Below are 23,272 nucleotides of genomic sequence, written 5' to 3' on the forward strand. Positions count from 1 at the left end.
GGCCTTTGCCAATTAATTCAACCTTAGAGGGACTGAAATTTCCAACCTTCTAATCATGTGATTCGTTCCCCAGGCAACCACTCCCCATCCTTCGGTGGGGTCCAAAAGTCACCACATTGACCTAACTAAAGACACCTGGTATCACTGTCATCACTTAGGAAGTTCCTAGGATTTCAGGAGCTCTGTGCCAGAAACAGGGACAAGAACCAAATATATATAATTCTTATTATAAAACACAGCATCATGAACTTAACCCGTTTTTTAACTGGGGAAAGAATTCATTTTATTCAACATGTATAATTGGCTCTCAAGATAAAATTAGCAATACAATCCATATGAATAACATTTCACACAGTGTAATTTTACCAAAATGTCAAAGAAAATATAGCTTCAGGTATAACGTAAATACAATGCAGTCAGGAACAGAGGCATAACTTTAGATACTTTAAGAAAAATTTTAGAGAAACTAATGCCTTTAGACAGCAGTGATAAGAATTCAAAGCAAAGACAACCGTAACTTAATACCCTGCCTAAGTATTGTCCAGTTAACATTTTGCACACAACATACTTCAGTTGTCTGCAGCAATCCTAGAAAGAATTGACATACACACAGAGAAAAAAAAACCCTCTTGCCCCAGTAAAGTAAAAATTAAACCTTTTAGGGGCACTTGGGTGGCTCAGTCGGTTAAGCGTCTTGACTTCGGCTCAGGTCATGACCTCACGGTTCATGGGTTCGAGCCCCGCATTGGGCTCTGTGCTACAGCTCAGAGCCTGGAGCCTGCTTCAGATTGTCTCCCTCTCTCTCTGCCCCTCCCACACTCGCGCTCTGTCTCCCTCTGTCTCAAAAATAAATAAACATTAAAAAAAAAAAACTAAAAAATAATTAAATCTTATACATAAAGGCATTTGAGTTCCTATATGTGGGAGAAGTACCTGGAAGGTGAATTCCTTAAAGGGAGCTCACTCCTGATGCCTGAAATGGGGAAGAGTCTCCTAGAAGGAAACTTTGGGGGTTTTTGTTTTGTCTTGTTTGTTTGTTTGTTTTTAATTATAGAGGGTAAGCAGAATGGATTCACCGGGAAAGAGTAGCCGTGGTAGGAGCTAAACATTGCCTCTGAGAGTTAAGATGTTCCAAGGAACAGACTGGAAATGAAGGGGAAAGTGCACAAATATGAGTACAATGCAGAGCCTACATGAAAGTATTTAAATCTCCCGTTTTCATGTGTTTTTATCGAGTTTATCTAGATTAAAGCACTACAGTCGTATTTTCAGGCACTTAAAAAGCCTAGTTCTTCAAACACTTCATACGTTCTTGTTTATTCTGAAACAAAACCATTTTATCAGCTCTTCAAATTGTTTCATCTCTCTCTTCAAGATGTCCACGCAGGGCCCAAGAAGGATCTCAAGGACCTCTACCTTTGCTAACTGAACATTTGACCTCCTTGGCTGATGATGTCCTGGGCGGTTGCCAAACAGGCTGACTCTGCAAAACATTCTCATTCATGATGCCTCAGAACCCCCACCTCCTGTTGCTTAGCTTTTCAGCCAGTAGTTTGCATTCACCTGACTGAATATGTAGAAATTCTCTGCATTTTCATCCTGAAGAAAAATTCTTTTTTCAGACTAATAGGTTTGTCTTCCAACGCATCCGGTATTTTTTTTTTTTTTTTTTTTTTTATACTTAATCCTTCTCTAGGGACGTTTTTTTAAAAAAGGCATGGAACTTACGGGACAATTCCTTTCTTTTTTTTTCTACTCAGGCTAGCTTTGTGATTGATCAGTTAATGATTCTTTCTTGGCCCCCAAAGGTTTCCTTCCGTAGTTACAATAATAGTGGTAGGTGTGGTATAAGAGGATGTTAAAGTGAGCTTTCCATAAAAGCTCTACTGTTACACTGACCAATGCAATGCTGCTGGTTCTTTCACCAGGATGTCATCGGCAAAAAAAGCAATTCCCATTATCTCCCCGTTCAACAACCTGCCCTTGGGCCTTGACTTTTGCGCCATACACTCCATTGAATATCTGAAAAAGCAACTCCTCCTCAAGATCTCTAATGGGGGAAGAGTCTTTAGAGGTTTCTTTCAGTTTCTATATTTGATCCTGTGTCTTGGAATAGAGGCTACACAACACTGTGGCTCACAGCATATACTCCGTCTTCAATGCTGTAATCAAATGACATTCTCTAAAATCAGCTGACCCAGGCCACCTGCCATTAGCCTAGGAAACAATTCTGAATTCATTTTCGTCCAGCGAGGCACGCGTGAGGAACATTTCCTCTTGCATTTGGAAATGTCTAGCGCTTGCAGGACTGTGGTTCCTCCAAGATTGGGTGGCCAAGCTCTTCTGCATGAGGAAGCCGTCTCTAAAGTGCCCTCATACTCAAGTCTGGCCTGGGCCCTATTCCGTTGCTGTCAGTTTTTTAGCACACACCAGTCTTCTCACATATGGCCACTCCCTAAATAACGCCTCTGGACTTCAGATCACCATCTAAGATGAGCACCTGAAGGAAAACAGACGCGCAAGCGACACAGACCGCAGCGCCAAGAAGAGCCATTGGCAGTTGCCAGGTGTTGATAGGAGAGGAAGCCGGTGGGCGGGACTTCCTCTGGTGAGGCGGAAGCCCGCAGGAGCCGCTAAATTGCTGTAGATTCCCAAGCCAAAGCTGTGAGGGGCCGTTGCACTGACGACTTAGACTCTCAAGACTGCCCCATGCCTAAAATGTAAGACAGCTGTCTGAAAAGGAGGCACCACGAGTACCACTTGGTCAGCCTAGCCGTGATGCGAGCGTGTAGTGAGGAGTTCTAGGGGTGACGCAGCCAATTCCGCGGCCCTTGTGGGAGGCCCAGGGCCGCGCCTTGTGTAGGGCGGCCCCTGCGCTCCCCTGTCCCTAGGGCCACAGGAGCTCTGTTGAATCTAAAAGACCGCATGTAGCGGTCCTACTTAGGGGGCTCATCCAGCATTTTCCCCCTCTCCTCACTGTGAGGGAATGGTGTTTAGACTCTTACGTATGGGTTAAAAAGACTTCCTTTGCAAAGCAACATGCAGAAGAATGAACTTGATATTCAAAGGCCAGGTAGAGTCCTGGATGGGTTTTTCTAGAGGGGAAGGAGGGCCGAACAGGGTTGTCCAAGAAGAGCAACCTACCCACCAGATGGTTAAATCAGTTATTAGCTACTCTTCCTCCTATGCTTCTGCCACCTCAACAATTGCTTTTTCCCGATTCTACTGTGTGCTCGTGCCGTCGAGATTTTATTTGGTGGTGCTCATGCTACAGTTTGCCTTTGCAGTCTGTAAGAATCGGTTGGAGCAAATATGAAAGGTTTCTGTCAAGTTAGACTATCCTACACGCTTCTTTTTGCTAAAGCCCTCCCTTTAGTTGGCCAGGAGTGAGTCATCCCGGGCAAATTGGGTTTTGGTTTGCAGTCTTTGAAGGTCTAGGAACGAACCCATTTCTTTTTCACCATTGTCAGTCTCAGCCTTCTGTAACTGTTGAGATAGGATGTAACAGTGATGGAGCAGACACAAATTAAATTTGACCTTGAGACCACCTTTTTGTGCAAAGAGCCCCAGGAGATGCATAAGTGATCACTGCCCTCCAGTGGAACGCCATTTGGAAAGCTGCCAAATAATCCACTGCAGAAGTAATACCAAATGGTTCCCTAGTGATCTGAGTAAATGCCTAATTTAGTTTTGCTGTTGACTACCCCTAACTTCCGTTCTGTCTCTCGTGGAGGGACTGTTTATAGTATACGTAGTGGTTAAAAAACAGGGTCTTTAGGGTTACATCCTGATACCAAACTGGCTCTGGTTCTTAACTTGCTGTAGGACCTTGCGCGCATAACTTCCCCTGTCTTAAGTTTCAGCTCTCATAGAGGTAAAACGGAAGTGGTATCTAACTCAGGGTTAATATGAAGACTAAATGCCAGCAAAGTGTTCGGTACATACATAGTTCAATACTGGGCACACGGTGACTATTGTCTTAACAATGGTTGGTGATGTTCGCCAAGAAAACTAAGATTAGAGTGTTTGCATGGATCAACACAAAATCTGGCGTCTCCACTAGACAGTAATGTAAAATACATGCCCTTTCGATAAAAGGATCAGTATAAAAGGCAGCGTATTGAAGATGCCTTTTAAAAAACACCTCTTGGGTTGACACTGCATTCAGTACTAGAAAAGTGGAGGCACTGCTGTGATTTGACGCAAGCTTATAGACAGATAACAAATGAGTTAGAGAGCCGCGTTCACTCTGCAGACTGAAGGAGACCGAGCCCTGGGCTTCAGCATTTCTGAGGTTGGAAGGTATGATGCAAAGACTCTGAGTGTTTGTTAGTATCATTTGGTTGTCCCCACAGGTTCCTAAATTGGTAAGGTTGTCTTCCAGAAAGCCATGAGTCTTTAGTAAAACAGCAGACTTTCCTTTGTTTAAGTACAGGACATTGCTACACGTTTCTCCAGCAACGTAGAGCTTATGTTGGTTATGTTTGGGGGGGTGGGCATAAGGAGTAGCTGATGTTGAGTCCGATCCCAGCCTACCTGCTGACTAAATGAACAGTTTTTCACAAAGCAGGCTCAGACGTTTATATGGATTGCCTGGCTCCAGGGGAGATCTTTAGTGCTGAGTCCGTACAGATTAGGAAATGGTTGATTATGAAGTGCCCTTAAATTGTCCCACCTTCTCACGACTATTTCTCTTGAAACGATGATATCAAGGTGCCAGTTGAAGGACCAGACAAGCTCCCCCTGTAACAAATTGATAAGCCTCCCTGGCAACACACGAAGTCCTTCAAGATCTCAAGTTCTAAGTCTTTGTGGGAAGGTGAAAGGAGAAAACTGTTACCACCCTTTACTCCTACCCCCATGGCCAGTGCCATCATATATGATTAATACTTTTAGTTTGGACTTTAAATGAGGACAGGACATAAAGAGGAGTTGCAAAAGTTATGGGAATGAAGAAATCTAGTCAAAGTCACTGAGGTTGAAACTTGAAAGTGATCTAACTAGGCTGTACTAAAAGTTTCTATAACTGGGGCGCCTGGGTGGCTCAGTTAGTTGAGCATCCAGCTTCGGCTCAGGTCATGATCTCACAGTCCATGAGTTCGAGCCGCAGGTCAGGGTCTGTGCTGACAGCTCAGAGCCTGGAGCCTGCTTCAGATTCTGTGTCTCCCCCTCTCTCTGCCCCTCCCCCATTCCTGCTCTCTCTATCTCTCAAAAATAAATAAGCCTTAAACATTTTCCTTAAAAAGCTTCTATAACTTGGGACACAGCTTCATCTTTTACCTTATGTGTCACTCTCCAACCAGCCCTGAGTGTTTATTTTCCTTTATATTTAGTGAAGGGACAACGACTGTTTTGTGTGACCCTGCATTTGACTTGTGGTAGAGTAACCCTCTTCATCCAAGGTTGTTCACTGAATTTCTCCCTGGGGATCTCAAGAGGGTACGGAGGAGAGGAGTGGTTGCATTCTACTATGGATTGGTTTCTTAGTATTACTTTTGAAATGGAAAACAAGAGTAGTCATGGTGAATCCATGGATTTGGATGACCGTTCCCTTTAAGTGTTATTACCAAATGTCATACCGTCACATACTTTGCGTTTATCCTGAGTATATCCTCCTAGGTGCTCACGCCCCTGGATGTAAATAAAGAGACACTTGGGTCTCTCTAACCAGCATGCTCGGTCAACATGATAGTATGCAGGCAAGTAGACACGAGGAATTAGGGTCTAATACTTTCCTCTCTAGATCTAGATTTTAGGATTTGGGATTTGGTGTTTGTTTCCCTTTTGCTAGCTTTCCTTTTTAATGTTCCTTGTTTTGTATTTCTTTTGTAGATTAAATGTGGACAGCATTAGGGTAATTACAGGCAGAAAGTTTGGGGGGGCGCATTAGCCCTCTATTTTGAGTCAGGATTTTAAACTGAGGCTCGGTGAATTGAAAAAAGATGATCTCCGTTTCTGTGGAACTCTAAAGAAGAGGTTAGAAAGTGGACTTATTATTTAATAGAGTAAAAGAAAAAAAAAAAAGGTGATAATGGAAGGCCAGGGAATCGAGTGTGAAGATTGAATGTGATACAAAGAAGTAAAAAAGGAGGTGGGGGGGCAGTGATGTGTTCAAAGGGAACGCCTGGCAGTCCATTTGGTTTGTGGTGAAGCCTCGTTCCACGAAGAGAGAGTAGCTTACAGGCTAGAGGTGTTTATTGCCAGCTCAGCATTTCACACCAGCCGTCTGGCCTGAATCTTTTGGAGCTGCCAGAAACTGCTCAGAGTTGCACAGATTCTTTAGCCTAGTAGTATGACTTTAGGGCCTGATTCCTATCTTTTTTCATCTCTTTTGATTCTCACCTTGAGCTAACAGGGTGATTTGAGATCGGAAGGTGAGTGGCAGGACTTGACTCTCTGTTGCCATAATCATAACAGAATCGTACACAGGACATGTGCACTCTATAGGGCTTCCTCCGGGGGCGCCTGTGTGGCTCAGCTGGATAAGCATCCGACTTGGCTCAGGTCATGATCTTGCAGGTTGTGAGTTCGAGCCCCGCGTCGGGCTCTGTGCTGACAGCTCAGAGCCTGGAGCCTGCTTCCGATTCTGCGTCTCCCTCTCTCTCTGCTCCTTCCCTGCTTGCACTCTGTGTCTCTCTTTCTCAAAAATAAACAAACATTAAAAAAAATTAATTATAGGACTTCCTCCAACAGGTCTGTGTAGCAGGTTTTGTGTTTCTAACTACAAAAGTCTTTTGCTTCTGCCAGTGAGTCCTGCATAAATGATTATAAAAGTTGCAAATATGTTTGAATCCCATCTTACTTAGAGGTACTGCCTGATTCTGCTGGAGGATTGGGGGTGAGGAGCAAACCATACGAGTGTGTTTTCTTTTTCTTTTTCTTTTCCCCCGCCTCTCACCAGCGACTCCCCCTCCCCTCCCCCACCCCCAATGTTTTTTCCCTGAGTCAAAACCTAGCCAGTGGTATTGCTGGTTGAAAAATCTGGTTTTGACTGTCAACTGAACAGGTTAGATCAGAAAGGCATTGAAAGGGAATAAAAGTGGGGGTCCTTCTTAGTCCAAAACTGCTTTTTGGTCCTGGACTTGTCAATCGAGGAATATTATTTCTTTTCCTTTTCCTTTTTAGTTTGGTCTAGCCCGGTGGTTGGCAAACTTGGGCCTTCCGGACTGTATCTGCTCCACTGCCTGTTTTTGCCCAGCCCAAAAAGCTAAGAGTGGTTCTCATGTTTTCAGGTGATTGGGGGGGAAAATCAAAAGAAGAGTCATATTTTGTGACACGTGAAAATTACGTGAAATTCAAATTTCATTGTCCATAAATAAAGTTACTTGGAACATAGCTGCATTCATTTGTTTACATACAGTCAATGAGTGCTTCTGTGCCACAATGGCAGAGCTGAGCAGTTGCAACAGAGACCATATGGCCCCCAAAGCCTAAATTATTTACTGTCTGGTCCTTTACAGACAAAAACTTGCCAAGCCCCGCTCTAGGCATTTAACCTGAACCTTTCCTACATTTCAGAATATTGTCAGTTGTCTCTTAACTCCTGACTGCTCTAAGAAAATGGAGAAATGCAGACACTTGTTATCATTTCCTTTCAGTTAGCCAAGGATTTTGGAATTGTGTGACAGCCTCCTAAAAAAGGCCCCAGGACGAATATGGTGAGAAGTGGGAAGGAAACAGGAAGTATCTTATGAAATTTTAAATCAAATATCATTTTCATCCCTTTCCAAAAATCTCTAAGATGGAACATCTGTGACAGTTTGGGGAAGAAAAGGAAATGTTTGTTCGAAATAATACCCTAGTGACTATTCTTAGAGCCTCCTTCCGACTCTTCTTTGATAAAAACACAGAAACTCAAATTAAGATTGCTTTTATCAATTGACATCTTCATTTCATTTCATCTTCATATTTTTAAAAATATTTTTTTAATGTTTATTTTTGAGAGAGAGAGAGAGAGGAGCAGGGGAGGGGCAGAGAGAGCAGGGGACAGAGATCCAAAGCAGGCTCCACCCTGACAGCAGAGAGCCTGATTGCGGACTCGAAACTCACAAACCTTGAGATCATGACCTGAGCCGAAGTCTGATGCTTAATCGACTGAGTCACCCAGGCTCCTTTTAATTTCGTGACTTTTTAGTTTTTGTCAAGATATATTTTTTGCCCAAGTTCAGAACCAAAATTCTGCTCCCCAACGTTCAACTTTCCAAACATTTTGCTCTGTAGGTGCTGAATTACCTGTTTATACTTGGGAAAACTGAGGCTAAGACAAACTGATTTCACCTTCGGTAATCAAGAGCAGTGGAGACAGAGGCACATATCCAGTATTCCAGAGCCTGCCCTCAAAGGGCTGCCGCTTATGCTTTGAAGGTGAATTTGACGGCACGCCTGAGAATTTTCCCGTTTTCTTGAGAGAGAGTCCCCTCTTACTCGGTGGGGGATTTAAATTTCCTCATTTGGACACATCCGAGAAAGAGAGGAAAGTTACCTTGTTTTTTCACTCCTACCCCTGCAAAAACAGTAGAGGGGAAAGGCTGGGGTGGGGGGCGGGCAAAAAGGGAAATCTCTGAAACTAGAGAAAACTCAAACAAATTGTGGCCGGCCGACTCAGCATTCCTCACCCACAGTTGGTCCTAATTAAGGAGACTCCCGTTAAACAGCTCAACTTTCTGCTCTGTTTTTGCTTTGCTCTGGCCCTGCCAGCTGACATGGCAGGGCTTTAAACCACACCTCGGAAACAGTCTCTCATGTCTTCCCCTTCTATTCTCACTTCTGTCTCTCGCCCGCCACCCTGCAATTACCCTTTCCCACATTAAGATCCCAATAAAACATATTGATACCTCTAATCCTGTTGCATCCATTTTGTTCCACAAAGTGCTATACAAGCTGTTTGCGAGGCTGAATAATTGTGTGTCGTGTCATTAGAGGAGCACGCACAGAACCCGATTTCATCATGAAAAGGTGGAGTTTCGCCAGGATTATTTTGCTGCCAAGTCAAAGCAATAATTCCTTCCACTTTGCTTGACTCCTTGATTTTCTCAGTCCATAGATTCCACTGAGCCTAGCTGACGGATTTGGGTATTTTAGTTCAGCTGTAATGGCCTGTGGTATTACGATCAAAAACTTAAATGAGTAAAATCTCTGAATTGAAAACTTGTCTGGATCATGGAGGTGGTCAGGGTCCAAGGCAGCCTGCTGGGGGTATTGGTGTAACAATAAAGAATAAGCTAGTTTTACAATTTTTACAAAATTTACAAAATTGGTGTAACAATAAAGAATAAGCTAGTTTTACAATTTTACAAAATTTACAGTTTTTACAATAAGCTAGTTTTACAATATTACAATTACTTAATTGTAATATTAGTCTGCCCAGGCTGCTTCAACAAAATACCAAAGGCTCGGAGACTAAGCAACAGAAACTTATTTTCTCACAGTTCTGAAGGCTAACGTCACGAGGTTGAGATGCCGTCAGGTTGGGTTTCTGGTGAGACCTCTCTCAAGCTTGCAGACCTCTCAGTGTCTCTGCGTAACCTTTCCCTGTGCTCATGCACAGAAAGAGCTCTCCGGTGTCTCTTCCTCTGCTTATAAGAATACCAACCCTATCAGATTAGGTCTCCACTCTAATGACTTCATTTAACCTGAATTACCTCCCTAAAGGCTCTATCTCCAAATGTAACCATTGGGAATTATGGCTTCAGTGTAAAGATTAGGTAGGGAGGACACAATTTGGTCTGTAACCATGGTCTAGGCTTAAGAAACTCTTTTAACCTCGGAGCGAAGATTCAATGCCAGAATCAAGAAGGCAATGCTTGAAGCATGGTGCTCTGAGGCAAGACAATAATCTAAAGAAACTTTTTTCCTAGGCCATAGACATCTGAGAATCTGAAAGTAGGGTCCAAGGCCAGAAAAGTGCACACATGCACAGAATTTTGTACACCACTGCAAGGGCATCCAATTTTCCAGACCAATGAAGGACTCCATGCTACCAGGCTAGCTCTCTCTAAAAGCATACTTGCTTTTAGGTGACACCTGTACAGATTCAGGCATAGGGTATGAAAGAAAAACATATGTCTTTATTTGGACTGAATGGGGTTCTGCCTAGGACTGGGCCTGTGACCCTGTCCCCACCACTCAAAAACCTCAGGCCTTCTAGAAAAGGAGAGTGAGCTCAAGTGGACCTGCTGATCGTGGCTCCAACTTGAGCAAGAGTTGAGGTGAGCTAAAACTGGGGACAAGCAGAAGTTTTCTCACTTTTCTGTTATATGAGGCATCATCGAAAATAACACAAGTCTTCGCTCAGTGAGTACATTAGGATGATGTTTCATATTGTCGGTGGTATGGCGGCCCAGTGTTTATCTACGCTCTTCCCCTGTTAGATGCCACAGGGAACTTCGGCGGTCACTGTAGAAATTATGAGCCGAGTGACTTAAAAGAAAAAGACCACAGGGGAAATCTGTGATTTCTGAATTTTACAGAATGGTCAAGGTACAGTAGGGCACTGGGGTCTAATTTCCTTGGCTTTTACTTCAGATCTCTAAGAAATGTCTTCAAAATTTGTGGTATTAACCGTTATAAACTTCCCAGTTGCATCTGAGTAAAAATTCATCACCTAGATGTTGCCACAGATGCCCTAAAGTGATAGGCTTCAAAGTTGCCGGGACTACGTTCTCTGATTTTTCAGTGGTGCCAGTAATAGCATGTAAGCAAATCTATAGTAATTCAGTTCGCACTTTGGGTCCCCAGCCCATAGCCATTCACAAAATTAGCCTCAGCATTTGAGAGACGAACAAAATTAACCAGATAGTTCTGTGATTCAAACTGAAATTTAGGAAGTGTCTTCAACAAGTCACTGAAACCATTAGTTTTCTTATGCGCTGGGATCCTGGTGTGAGCTTACTGCCAAAATATCAAGGAGGCCAAAGAAATTTTCCTAATTGTACGTCTCCTCCAATATCGTATCAGACTCTGGTTACCTTGTCCTTTAGGGTCCCTTCTTCTAGGTGATCTTTACTCTTGATTAAGACTTGGCAAAGTCTTAGCTTAAAAAATTTACATTGGCGTCTTCTCCACCCTACCCCCTCTTCCTCTGAATCTCTCACTCTGTGCAGTTCATCCTTTCCTCCCATTGCCTGGCTTTGTTGGCCAGATCAGGCTAGCTTGCTGTGGTTTCTGCCAAACCACAGACATGTAATGAAGCAGACACTGCACTCCCCCTTGCTCTTGGAGTGCTCTGAGGCCACATGGGGGTGGGGAGCAGGAGAGGTTACTTACCGACTTTGAGAACTTTGGCGGTACTTGAGTAGAATGTTGGTTTTTCTACATGGCCTTGATTCATTTGCAAAACTGAACATCACACAGTTGCCCAATTTCATTCTGACTCTTTCATTATCTTTTTTTTTTTTTTTTAATCACTTATCCTCTTTAATCTCTTGAATGCTTTCTGAGGTCTGTGGCCGATAATTCGATGCACGCATCCAACAATTCTACCACATTTGCTGCCATCTTGGGAAGGATAAGCTGAAGTTTAACGGCACACCATAGCTTTCCCAGGTCACGGACCAACTGTAATCGCTGCAGCAACTAATGTCTTCAAAGCTGACATTTCATTGACCAAAAGTTTCCTGTTTAGAACAGCGCTTTCCGATAGAAATATGATGTAAGTCACATATGTAATTTAAAATTTTCTAGTAGGCACGGTTTAAAAAGTAAAACAGGTGTAATTAATTACAATAACATTTTATTTAACCCAATATATCTAAAATATTATTTCAGTATGCCATATAAAGTTGTAGTAAGATATGATTTTTTTTTCATACTAAGTACTTGGAATCTGGTATTAGATCTTGGTGGTCTTACCATACATCTCAATTTAGACTAGCCACATTTCAAGTACTTAGTAGCCACATATGGCTAGTGACTACCATATTACACAGATCTAGGGGATTACCACCTTGTTAACAAAGGAGAGCAAGTGAGTCCACTTGCTTCAGGGACCAGAGATGGAACATCACTAATTCTCTCATTAGGAACCCACATCTCCATGGCTGTCTGAGTGACCTTTAGGGCAGCCTGAGCTGGCTGTATAAAGCTGAGTGGCTCACCTCCAGGAATGGTCCTGAAGAAAGTATAAAAGACACGTGAAGAATGGGATATCTTTGGAACTTTGACTTGAGTTCAAAACATGATTCCTTGCTCAAATGCACCAGACAAGGTTGGGACAAGTTGTCATTTCTGTCATTTGACTCTGTTTCTTCCTATTGAGTTTTCCTTCTGTTAAGAGTATAGAACCCACTACCACACTTCTCTAGCAAACAAGGGCTAAAGCATAGGCCAGACACGAACATAACCATATTTGACATTGAACCATATAGAAATACCCATGTGTAACCATTTTTTACCTACAAAATCGACAATTTCATATGGTTTAACCTGTTGCATTTCATCCAAGAAGGTAAGAATATTCTTGAGGGTGGAAGTAAGGAAATCTGTATCTAAACTCTAAGCTAGTTGCTGGTTTTGTTCCAAGGAAGTTATGGAAAATTTTAAGACTAGAGCAATATCAGGAATGTATTCTGGTCCATAGAAGTATATACGCTTTGAGGTCAACCTGGTCCCGTGCCAGCCCTAAAGTTAGCCTCCCCAGGAGGACAGATTAATTTTGAGTCTCTTTATGTATTTAATTCTATCTTGGACTGATCCTAGACCAAACTTTATCTACTCTTTTCCGTGTCCCCTTGAAGTACCAAGAGTAATTTGGCTTTCAGGAACAGATGTCATGCAGTACCCTTGGCTGCACAGCCATCCAGTGAGAGCATTGTCTAAAGTACTTATATTCTCAAAATATTCCTTTTGTTTTGATCCATAGTCATTGTAGCTCTTAGGGAACCTAGGGCCAGGGTTATCACATTTACTAGCCCCCCACCCATCTTGGCTGTAAGATTGCCACCAGACCTCAAATCTAATCTACACTTGGTCTTACCATCAGGTACTGTTTCCTATTTAAGTGCCTGACCAAGGCCGGTGTCCATCAACCCCAGGAAGTGAGACAATATCAAGAATTGTAGCTATTTGTGACCTTTCCCCCTCCACCCCATTTGATGTTTGTCTGTTTCATAGAATCCAATCACCCTTGTTGGTACAGCAATAGGGACTGAAAAGCCTCCTAAGTCTATCTCTGGCTTCTTTCTGTGAGTAGTTTGGGGATTTAGCTCACAGAAGCTGGGTACACTGGTCAAACAGCTTCCTGCTGTCTTGGAGCCTATTTCCAGTTTAGATGGTAAGCATAGCTCTTCTTTTCCTAGATGGGAAAGCAGAGAGTCCTTGGTATCTCCTTGGGATATAATATTGGCTTCCAATTCCAAAAACTCTGCTTGGGAGTAAAGATAATCACCCCTAAATTCCATTTCTTATAACCAGCCTATTGCAACTATTTCTCTGCCTTCAGAGGAGAAAGTAAGGTTCTGTGTCCAGAGCTCTTATCCATTAAGTGGTAAATAATCAGAGAAATTTGGTTACTGATTCACCAGACATATATATTCTGGATAAATGGAGAAACGATTCAGTATTCACGTCTGACTTTTAAGGACTAGAAGAGCTGCTCTGGAGAAGCAGTAAGGATGTTTTCCTGTGTAGTCACAAGCTAGTCCACCCTTCCCACTAGCTAGCCCACACCCTTGGCCCTCTGGCTGCCTGCGGGCTCCCTTGGTTATTCAAGTTCTGTGGAATGGCTGGACCTAAAATATGGGGAGCAGACTGTGTGAGAGAAGCCTGGGAGGGGTGGCCAGTCCTAGCCAAGACCTATGTTAGTGTTGGTGCTTTTCCCAGAGGGGAGGAGTGTTCCCTGCCCTGTGCATTGCCATGTGTCTGCACCGACACAAACAGAGCAGTGTTCAGTTGAACTGGCCTCCTCACAGTCCTTCTTTTCATCTCCAGAGGAGATGGGGTGCCCCAGAGTGTCCCTAAGACTGTGGTATCAGTGCTAGGAAGTGGGCAAGGGAACAAAAAGGAATCTGTTGCCATTCTTACAGCTCTAGATGGAGGGTTTAATGGATTAGCACTCAACAGGCTGATTTATTGAAAGGAGTGGTATAGTCTCACGATAACGGTCAGTCCCACCCAAACAACAAGAATAAGCTAGATAAATAACAAATATAGCTTAGTAAACAAAAATTGTAATACCTAAGAATACAAAGTATTCTACATTTAACTAAATTCCAGAAAGGAACGAGCTCTTCCTAAGAAAGAAAGAAATGCACAGCTGCTTTCATTCTAGAGGCACAACAGCAGGAGGAGTAGACCTACTCTAGGTGAAGAGAAGGACAAAGTAGCTCAGCTTCATACAAAACTTTTGAAGGCTACAGGCTGGCTGGCTATAAGGAAACTAAATCACAGAGCAAATATGTACCCACCCACCCCTAATTCTTTCCCATGAGGACATTGCTTAGTACACACAGTGACAGCAAGTTAACAACTGAGGGCAGGATAGAAAGATGAGAAAGACACCCTGTCCCTACTCAGTTACAGAGAGCATTCATGGAGTACCCAGCAGTAACATACTACACAGAAATCTGAGAGCAAGGCAGGAGGATAGAAAAAGACCCATTTAAAGCACAATGGCCTTTCACGGAGTGCATAGAAGCGGCCCACCAAGAGTAAAGAGCACTCCGCAGCAGCTCAAAAAGCCGGGCTGGGCGATACAGCATAGACAGAGATATCTGGAGTCTCACTATGGTCAGATCCTAAGCCCTACTGAGATAGTCTTGACCCTATCCTCAAAACATTTGAAACCAGTGGTGAACTGACTTTAACCAAAGAGACAACAAAGCCCAGACCTAGCTCTGCTACAGATTAAACCGACTCAGCTCACAATCCTAGCAGCCTGACAGAGGAAGGGATGTGTCCCTCTCTAGGCATATGTATTGCCATTCTTTGTTCACATACAACATTTGACATATAATAAAAAGTTACAAGATTCATAAAGAAGCAGGAAAATATAACCGGCAGAAAAAATAGTCAATAGAAGCAGACCTATAGGTGGCCCAGATGTCGGAATTAATAGACAACACTGTAAAATGCTTTCTGTAAATATTTTTAAGGATCTAGTAGAAAAGGTGGATTCTATTCATGAATAGGTGGAGAATTTAAGCAGAGAACTGGAAGTTCTAAAAAAAAAAAAAAAAAGTTCATAAATTCCCCCTGAAATAAGGAGTACTGGGAAACAAGCTACTAACCATTCTTGGAGAATATGTAAGAAGCAGTTCCAAAATCATAACCCTTTCCCTGAGTTTATGCATTCCTACCTTCACAGAAGCCAGGAATTCAAGTCTGCAAGTGTGTACAAGCCCACTATGTACAGGATATTGTATGAGGCATACAGAGATGAATGACACTCAATCCTATCCCTAGGGGAAATACAGTCTAGCGAACATAAAAGAGAACGAGATTTCTTCTGACAAGGAGCATCCTGGAAAGCCTGATAGAAAACTTGGTGTTTGACCTGGGTGTTGAAGGAAGGTGAGATTTCAAAATGCACAGCTAGGGAGAAACCCATGGGAGGTGGGTACGGTTTATGTACATTGTTCTCAAGTCCCTGGAATCACGTCAGGACTCCAGAATCTTCAGCAGGGCACAGATCATTGCTCAGTGATGGTAAGATTGGCTCTCCATGCAGGCCTGTACTTCGGAAAAGAAATCAGGGGACACAACTGGTCACCTAGTAGGAATCCTAGAAGACATTAGAATTAGGAGCAGGATGAGACTAGGGAAAAGGAGATGAGCATTGTGTTTATCTGTGTCCTAACATGGCAAAGTCATATTTTTGGATTTTGTTGGAAAATTAAATCACTCCTTTCTCTGAATCCTCTTATGTATGTTTGTCTGCACTTCAGATATGGTATTCATTTCATGTATACATCTTCCTCCACCCTTGGGTTGTTGAGCTCATTCTGATAGTCACTCATTTTAAATGCCCATGCAACTGAAGCTATCTTATAAATACCAGGACGTCAATGGATGTTTGCCAAATTGAAATTTAATTTAACCCTAGGCAGAGCTTCTAGGATTTGAATTCAGGTACCTGGCTACAACATCTGTGCTCTTAAACGCTATACTCTGTTATTGATGTCTCATGGATAATCTTGAACAGTGGGCCATAGAATTTTGATTTTATTAAATCAGCAACAAGGAGCTAATGAAGGTTTGGTAAGTGCTACGCTTTTGGGTGATTAGGCTTCTGATTCTATTCAGTGTGTCTGGAAGGAAGGAGAATTTAGAGACAATGGGGTCAGTAAGGAGGCTTTCACAGTGGTTTGAGCGAGTGCGACATTAGCTCTAAACCATAGCTAAAGTAGGAGAATGTAAAGGAGAAGAAGATAGGTTTAAGAGGCAAGTGGTCACATGGTCAGTGGGACTTCTTGAGGAGGGAAGTGAAGAAAAAGGAGTTGTGGCCATATTGAAGCTTTTGATAAGGTGACAGAAAAAAAAAACCCTGATACTTTTCAGGGAAACAGGAAATGAGAAGTTTGAGATTTGGAGGGAAGGGAGGATTAAAGGATATGAGGCGATCGGTAAATGAGAAAATGAATATCCTGCTGAGAAAAATCTTTAATTTACTGCTATAACCTGTTCCAGTACTTTAGAAATATCCCTTGACAAGAGTCATTTTCATCATCTTGTTTATATTTGACTTAATCTCTCATATGTTTATTCTGACTTATTTCCTCTTTTGTTCCGAGGGTAGATGAAAATGGTAAATAAGGTGTTATTATTCCTCTACTAACCTTCCCAGAATGAAAACTTGTATACCATGTAAAGTAAATGGTGTAAATGTAGAAGACAACATTTCTCTTTTATATCAGTTGCCTGTTGGTGATGGTTGTTTGGATTTATACGTAGGTTGGATCATAAACAGATATTAACTTCGCTGCATTGCTGCGTTTCTAGTGTAGTTAGATCTAGACCTCTTTTCCCCACCTGAGATCTATGTGAGAAACATTTAAAGAGAAATAGAAAGGAGATAGCAAAACCCAGCTTCGACAGAGCAAAGAGAAATTATTTGTGCCAGGCAACAGATGCAATAGCCCTCCTGAGCTCTAAGCCCTGCCCTCCTCTTTATTTATTGTTTTGGTGCCATATTGTTTTGGTGCCATTATTGTTTTTCCATGTTATCACCAGTGACCAGTCAGTTACTCTGTGGTAAATCTGGCTCGTTAGCTGATAGAGTCTGCAAACTCTTCTAAAGACTTTCTGTTCTCAGACCTTAGGCAGTCATGTTTCAGGGTGGACAGCGTCCATCCAGCCTCTTTTCTCCCAGGGTCTTGATTCTTCAAAAAAATCATCTAGATGGTTCCTTCCAGCTTTTCCTGATTTGGTGATGGAACTCTCCTCTCCTCACTGTACTTAAAGTCTACCCATCAGAACATGTAATTCAAAAGAGCAAACTCTGTTAAGTGTCATTTAGGGGTGTTTTGCTGCTGGTAGCATATTTCACAACTACCAAGAGTAAAATGATAATACAGGGTTTGGGGTTTCTTTTTTTTTTTTTCCCCCCTTTTCTTACTAATACATCATTTATTTGTTTTCCCTCTGTCAAACCCTGAGCCAACCCCAGGCTGCCTGGGGAGATATCAGAAAAGGAACATACAGGGCAGATAAGATACGGGAGAAAAACCTATGGAAAGTGGAGATGGCTCCTTCACATGGCGAAGAGGATGAGAAAGGCCGCCATCGGGCCAAAGAGCCCCTTGGCCTCCCAGAAGGCAAAGCCCAGAATGGCGTAAGAGAAGAGCTTTGGCTTCAGGGAGGGGTTCAATGATGAGGCTCCCAAACACAGTCCCAATTCCAGCCTCAGAGCCAGCCACCCCTACCACGGCAGCCCCAGCCCCAATGAACTTGGCTGCTGTGTCAATGTCCCTTGAAATGGCGCTGGGTCAGAAGCTGCGGCTGGGAATAAGTGAGGTCAGGGGACGTGGGGCTGCCAAGCTGCTGAGGCTCTCTATGTCAGTGTCTCCTGTGGTTTTAGCACCACTGCGGACAGTGATCCACTCAACAGCCAAGAGGTGCTCCTGCCCAAGAAGGGGGTGGAGGCAAACTTTGCACAGGCGTAGGCTTTCAGGGGATGAGGGGCTGTGGAAGGAGAGCTGTTCCCAGTTCAGAGAAGACAGAGAGGGGCAGCGAGGGGGGTTCTTTTTTCCTTAAGTCTTAACACCAAACGCACGATAAACAGGGAAAAGAAGAGACAATAGCCACAAAATTTGGGGAAGCTGGAAATGAGAAAGGCAAGTGTGAATGGATGTATCCGACTTAAAGCTGAGTCCTGAGCCAGTAATTGGAAAAGCTGCACAGCAATTGTGTTTGCACCCCAGAACCCTCAAAAAGCTTGGTAGTTGTTGAACATCAGGTACCTTTAGTGGGGGAAGCGATGAAACTAAAAACAGGAGGATTGGTTTAAAACTTATATAAGAAACACTTAAACTCTGAGATCCTCTCCTTTGCTACTTCCACAAAGGCAATAGCCCTTCCCCGCCAGGCAGGAGTTTGGAAGATTCATCTCTAGGGAACCTGACCAGCCTGAGAGAAGAAACTTACATGAACAAGTCCAATCACATCTCCCTGTACAGAAAGCGTAACTGACAAGTCCTATCTATGTACACAAAGCTTCCAAATAATTGTTTTAATTTTTTTTTAATTTTTAAAGTTTATTTATTTTGAGAATGAGAGAGCACAAGCGGGGAGGAGCAGAGAGAAAGAGAGAATCCCAAGCAGGCTCCACGCCATCAGCACAGAACCTGACGTGAGGCTCAAACTCCAGAACTGTGAAATCATGACCTGAGCAGGGATCGAGAGTCGGAGGCTTAACTGACTGTACCACCCAGTCGCCCCAAATTTTTTAATTAAAAAAAATGTTTATTTATTTTGAAAGAGAGCACATGTACGTGCGTGTGAGTGGAGAAGGGGCAGAGAGAGAATCCCAAGCAGGCTCCCGTGCTGTCAGCGTGAAGGCCATTTGGGGGGGGCGGGGGGGAGGGTTCAATCCCACGAACCATGAGATCATGACCTGAGCCAAAATCAAGAGTCAGACACTTAACTGACTGAGTCACCCAGGTGCCCCCCCCCCCACCAAATTATTAATGAGTGTTCCATTCTTACCTATGAGCAAACAACCAAGGATCATCAGACAACTAAGAAGGTTCTGTAACCTGAAAGTCTCACCACTACAAACAGAAAGAAGCTACTTGGAACCAGACACTATACAAAGAGATTATAAACCTGCCCCTCTGAATAAATTGGTGAATGAATATCTTTGAGAGTTAAGAGAAGAGACTGCATCCTTGAAAGAAAGAATGATGTACTATTTTTAAAGTACTCTTAAAATTTTAAATATGATAGCAGAAAGGAACATTTTAATGGAGGAAACTGAAGATAAAATTGAGGCCGCTGCCCCAAAAGTAGAGTTAAAAAATAAATATATATAGTGCTGGAAAATAAGAAAGAAAATCAAGAGTATCAGCCTCAAAACGTATCATCTGAATAATAGACATTGTAGAAGAGAGAACTAAAAAAATGGAGAGGAGAAAGTCATCAAAGAAATAATTCACGCAGGGCGCCTGGGTGGCTCAGTCGGTTAAGCGTCCAACTTCGGCTCGGATCATGATCTCACGGCTTGTGAATTTGAGCCCCGCATAGGGCTCTGTGCTGACAGCTCAGAGCCTGGAGCCTCTTCAGATTCTGTGTCTTTCTCTCTCTCTCTGCCCCTCCCCCGTCTCTCTCTGTCTCTCAAAAATAAATAGAAACATTAAAAAAAATTTAAGAAATAATTCATGAAAATTTCTGGATTATAAGGGCCCAGTAAGGTATCTAACTCAATGGATAAAAATCAGCCCACACCAAGGCATGTCATTAATGATATTTTAGAACACCAGGGAAGATGCTAAGCTTTCTAGAAAGAAATAGGTCACATATTAAGGACAAGGAATCAGAATGGCAACAATAGAGGCCAGACAATGGAGCAGTGCCTTTAAATCCTTAGAGATTACTTTCAGTTTAGAATTCTATGGCTAGCCAAAATTTCACATGTAAAAATAGAATAAAGATACTTTATACTGTGTCAGATCTTACCAAGTTTGCTTCCCAAGCATCTATTGAAACCTACTAGAAGAGATATTTCATTAAAACAAGAAAGTAAACCAACTAGAGAAAGACTGACATTCTAGCTTAAGAGCCTGGTAAAGAGAGCACTTGCGTGGCTCAGTCAGCTAAGCCACCTACTTCAGCTCAGGTCATAATCTCCAGGTTCTTGAGTTCAAGCCCCGTGTCAGGCTCTGTGCTGATAGCTCAGAGCTTGGAGCTTACTTTGGATTCTGTGTCTCCTTCTCTCTCTGCCCTTACCCCATTTGTGCTTGGTCTCTCTCTCTCAAAGATAAACATTTTAAAAAAGCAATAAAAAATTTTTTTTAAAAGAGCCTGGTAAAGAGAACCAGGATGATGAATTGTGGTCCCATAATGTCAACTATTCAGCAGATCCAGAAAGCAAGCGGCTAGAAGACAGAAGCATAGGGATATTCTTTTTTTTTTTTTAATGTTTATTTATTTTGAGAGGGAGGGAGAGAGAGACCATGAGCAGGAGAGGGGCAGAGAGAGATAGAGAGAATCCCAAGCAGGCTCCACACCGTTAGCACAGAGCCCGATGTGGGGCTCAGTCCCATGAACTCTGAGATCGTGACCTGAGCCAAAGTTGGACGCTTAACCCACGGAGCCACCCAAGCGCCCCGCATAGAGATATTCTTTAATTTTTTTTTAACATTTATTTATTATTGAAAGAGACACAGAGCATGAGCAGGGGAGGGGCTGAGAGATGGAGAGACACAGAATCTGAAGTAGGCTCCAGGCTCTGAGCTGTCAGCACAGAGCCCGACGCGGGACTCGAACTCACAAACTGCAAGATCATGACCCGAGCCGAAGTCGGATGCTCAGCCGACTGAGCCACCCAGGTGCCCCCCGCATAGGGATATTCTTGAAGGAAGCACAAGAGACTGTTAACAGTGGTTACTTTAAAAGTAAAAGTGAGGGCGCCTGGGTGGCACAGTCGGTTAAGCGTCCGACTTCAGCCAGGTCACGATCTCGTGGTCCGTGAGTTCGAGCCCCGCGTCGGGCTCTGGGCTGATGGCTCGGAGCCTGGAGCCTGTTTCCGATTCTGTGTCTCCCTCTCTCTCTGCCCCTCCCCCGTTCATGCTATGTCTCTCTCTGTCCCAAAAATAAATTAAAAACGTTGAAAAAAAAATTAAAAAAAAAAAAAAAAGTAAAAGTGAGGGGTACCCGGATGGCAGTTGGTTAAGCATCCAACTTGATTTGGACTCAGGTCATAATCTCACGGCTTGAGATTTAAGCCCTGCGTCCAGCTCTGTGCTGACATCACGGAGCCTGCTTGGGATTCTCCCTCTCTCTCTGCCCCTCCCCTCAAAATAAATAAATAAACTTAAAGGAAAGGTCTGTGAATTGGGAGGAATGGGCAAGGAGGACTTGAACCCTCTCTGAGAAGATACACTCCCCGTCTTTATTTTTAGTATTAAGGCTTTCCATAAATGTAGGGCAAAGGAAGGGTTTCTTTTAGACTGGTGGACCACAGCAGCCCTAGTCTTTTTGCAAGAGCCCTTCCGTAAGAATTTTCTCCACTCCGAGACCTTCATTACCAATAATTAATTTCAGACGGAAGGTTCAGTACTCCAGGCTTCCTCTGTCTTTGACCCAGGAGAACAGGCAGTGAATAGTTTGTTTGTTTGCTTGCCAGAGATCTTATCTTGACCCAGAAGAGCTGATAGGATCAGAAAGCCAGAACTGATCTTTCCTCCCCAGTATTCTTTCTCTACAAAATGGGGGCTGTGGTATCTTAGCCCAAGACAAACGTGGGATTAATATATGTCACGAGTGGAGAAAAAAAGAGGTTGCTTGTTTTAATAATGGCTATATTTCATAGCAAGAAAACCGAAATCACTCTGTAGTGTGTTCTAATCCCCATTCTTTCTTTGCTCTTTCTCAATGTATTTGGATTAATCAGTACAGAGCAACCAAGCCAAATGTCCAAACCACCCACTTTCCTATTCCCAGCAAATAAATTAGAGGGAGGCCAGCTGAAATCTGGGCCAAGAACTTAGCTGACTTGTACGTCTGACTTTTGTTCCATGATCTGAAACTCAAACTAAAGCAAAAAGGAAAAATTTTCCAGATACCAGCCTCTTAGTCCTTCACACACGCAAAACTGATAAACAAACCTGTGAACACAGATGCAACGATTTGGAGAACGATCCCTACAGGCACAAACAGATGCTTTCCTACTGCAGTCTTCCTGAAGTCCATGTTCAGCTTTGGGCTCTAAAACTTGAGTGAAATCAGAGGGACTTTTTAGGATCCAGAAGGAAGTGGTGAAAGGCTTAGAAAACAGGACCTTTGAAGAAAGGTTGTAGGAGACAGATTTTGAACTCAGAAAATAATGTGTGATCAAGAAGAAGCTTGCGGGGTGTGGAGGGGGCTCCCTGGCTGGGTCAGTCGGCTGAGCTCCCGACTCTTGGTTTCAGCTCAGGTCACGATCTCCCAGTTTTGTGAGTTTGAATCTTGCATGGGGCTCTGTGCTGGCAGCGCGGAGCCTGCCTGGGATTCTCTCTCTCCTTCTCTCTCTGCCCTTCCCCTGCTCACGCTGTCTCTGTCTCTCTTGAAATAAATAAATAAATAAGCTTTAAAAAAAATAAAGCTTGGGAATAGCAAATAAGGAGAGAACAAAAGGAAGTAGGTAACAATGGTAGAGGACCCTATTTCGTTTACAGGGTAAGAATTAACTTTCTAACTGCAAAAGTTGTTAAACGCAGAAATGAACAGCTAAGGGAATGTTGTAGAATCCAAGTTCCAAAGAGATGAAGAAGCCTGTATTAGTGTCACTTAGTGTATGGACTAGGGTTCTTTATGGAAAGGCATGGCAGATATGCAGATGTTCAACCACGGTCTCTCCCAGCTACCACAAATCTGATGTTCTGAGCAACTGCCAGAAAGATGAAACCGTTCGGCACAAATTTGGTGCTTCTGCTTGGCCACAGCACCTTAAGTGCGGCTCATTTATCAGCAGAGAGGTACATGCTGCTTAGAAGCAAAACCTGATCCCAGGATCCGGAAACCGTATAAGCAGAGGAGCAGTGAGAAACGATAGGTCTAAGGGGTCCTGAAAAAGATTAATCTTTTTCTGGCCCTCGTTACCAGGTATGGAAACATTTAGAAAAGAGAGGGAAAATACTTG

General features: G+C 43.1%; 1 protein-coding gene and 1 pseudogene across 8 annotated transcripts in view; one reads left to right on the forward strand and one right to left on the reverse strand.

The window, feature by feature from the left end:
• Nucleotides 1–23,272, forward strand: part of NAV1 (neuron navigator 1) — a 269,569-nt gene that overhangs the window by 214,242 nt on the left and 32,055 nt on the right. The gene's annotated exons all lie outside the window — the stretch shown is intronic.
• On the reverse strand, nucleotides 17,541–22,344 carry LOC132686359 (ATP synthase F(0) complex subunit C2, mitochondrial pseudogene; annotated as a pseudogene).

This window comes from Panthera onca, chromosome F1 (genome assembly GCF_046562875.1).
Source record: "Panthera onca isolate mPanOnc1 chromosome F1, mPanOnc1 haplotype 2, whole genome shotgun sequence".
Taxonomy (NCBI): domain Eukaryota; kingdom Metazoa; phylum Chordata; class Mammalia; order Carnivora; family Felidae; genus Panthera; species Panthera onca.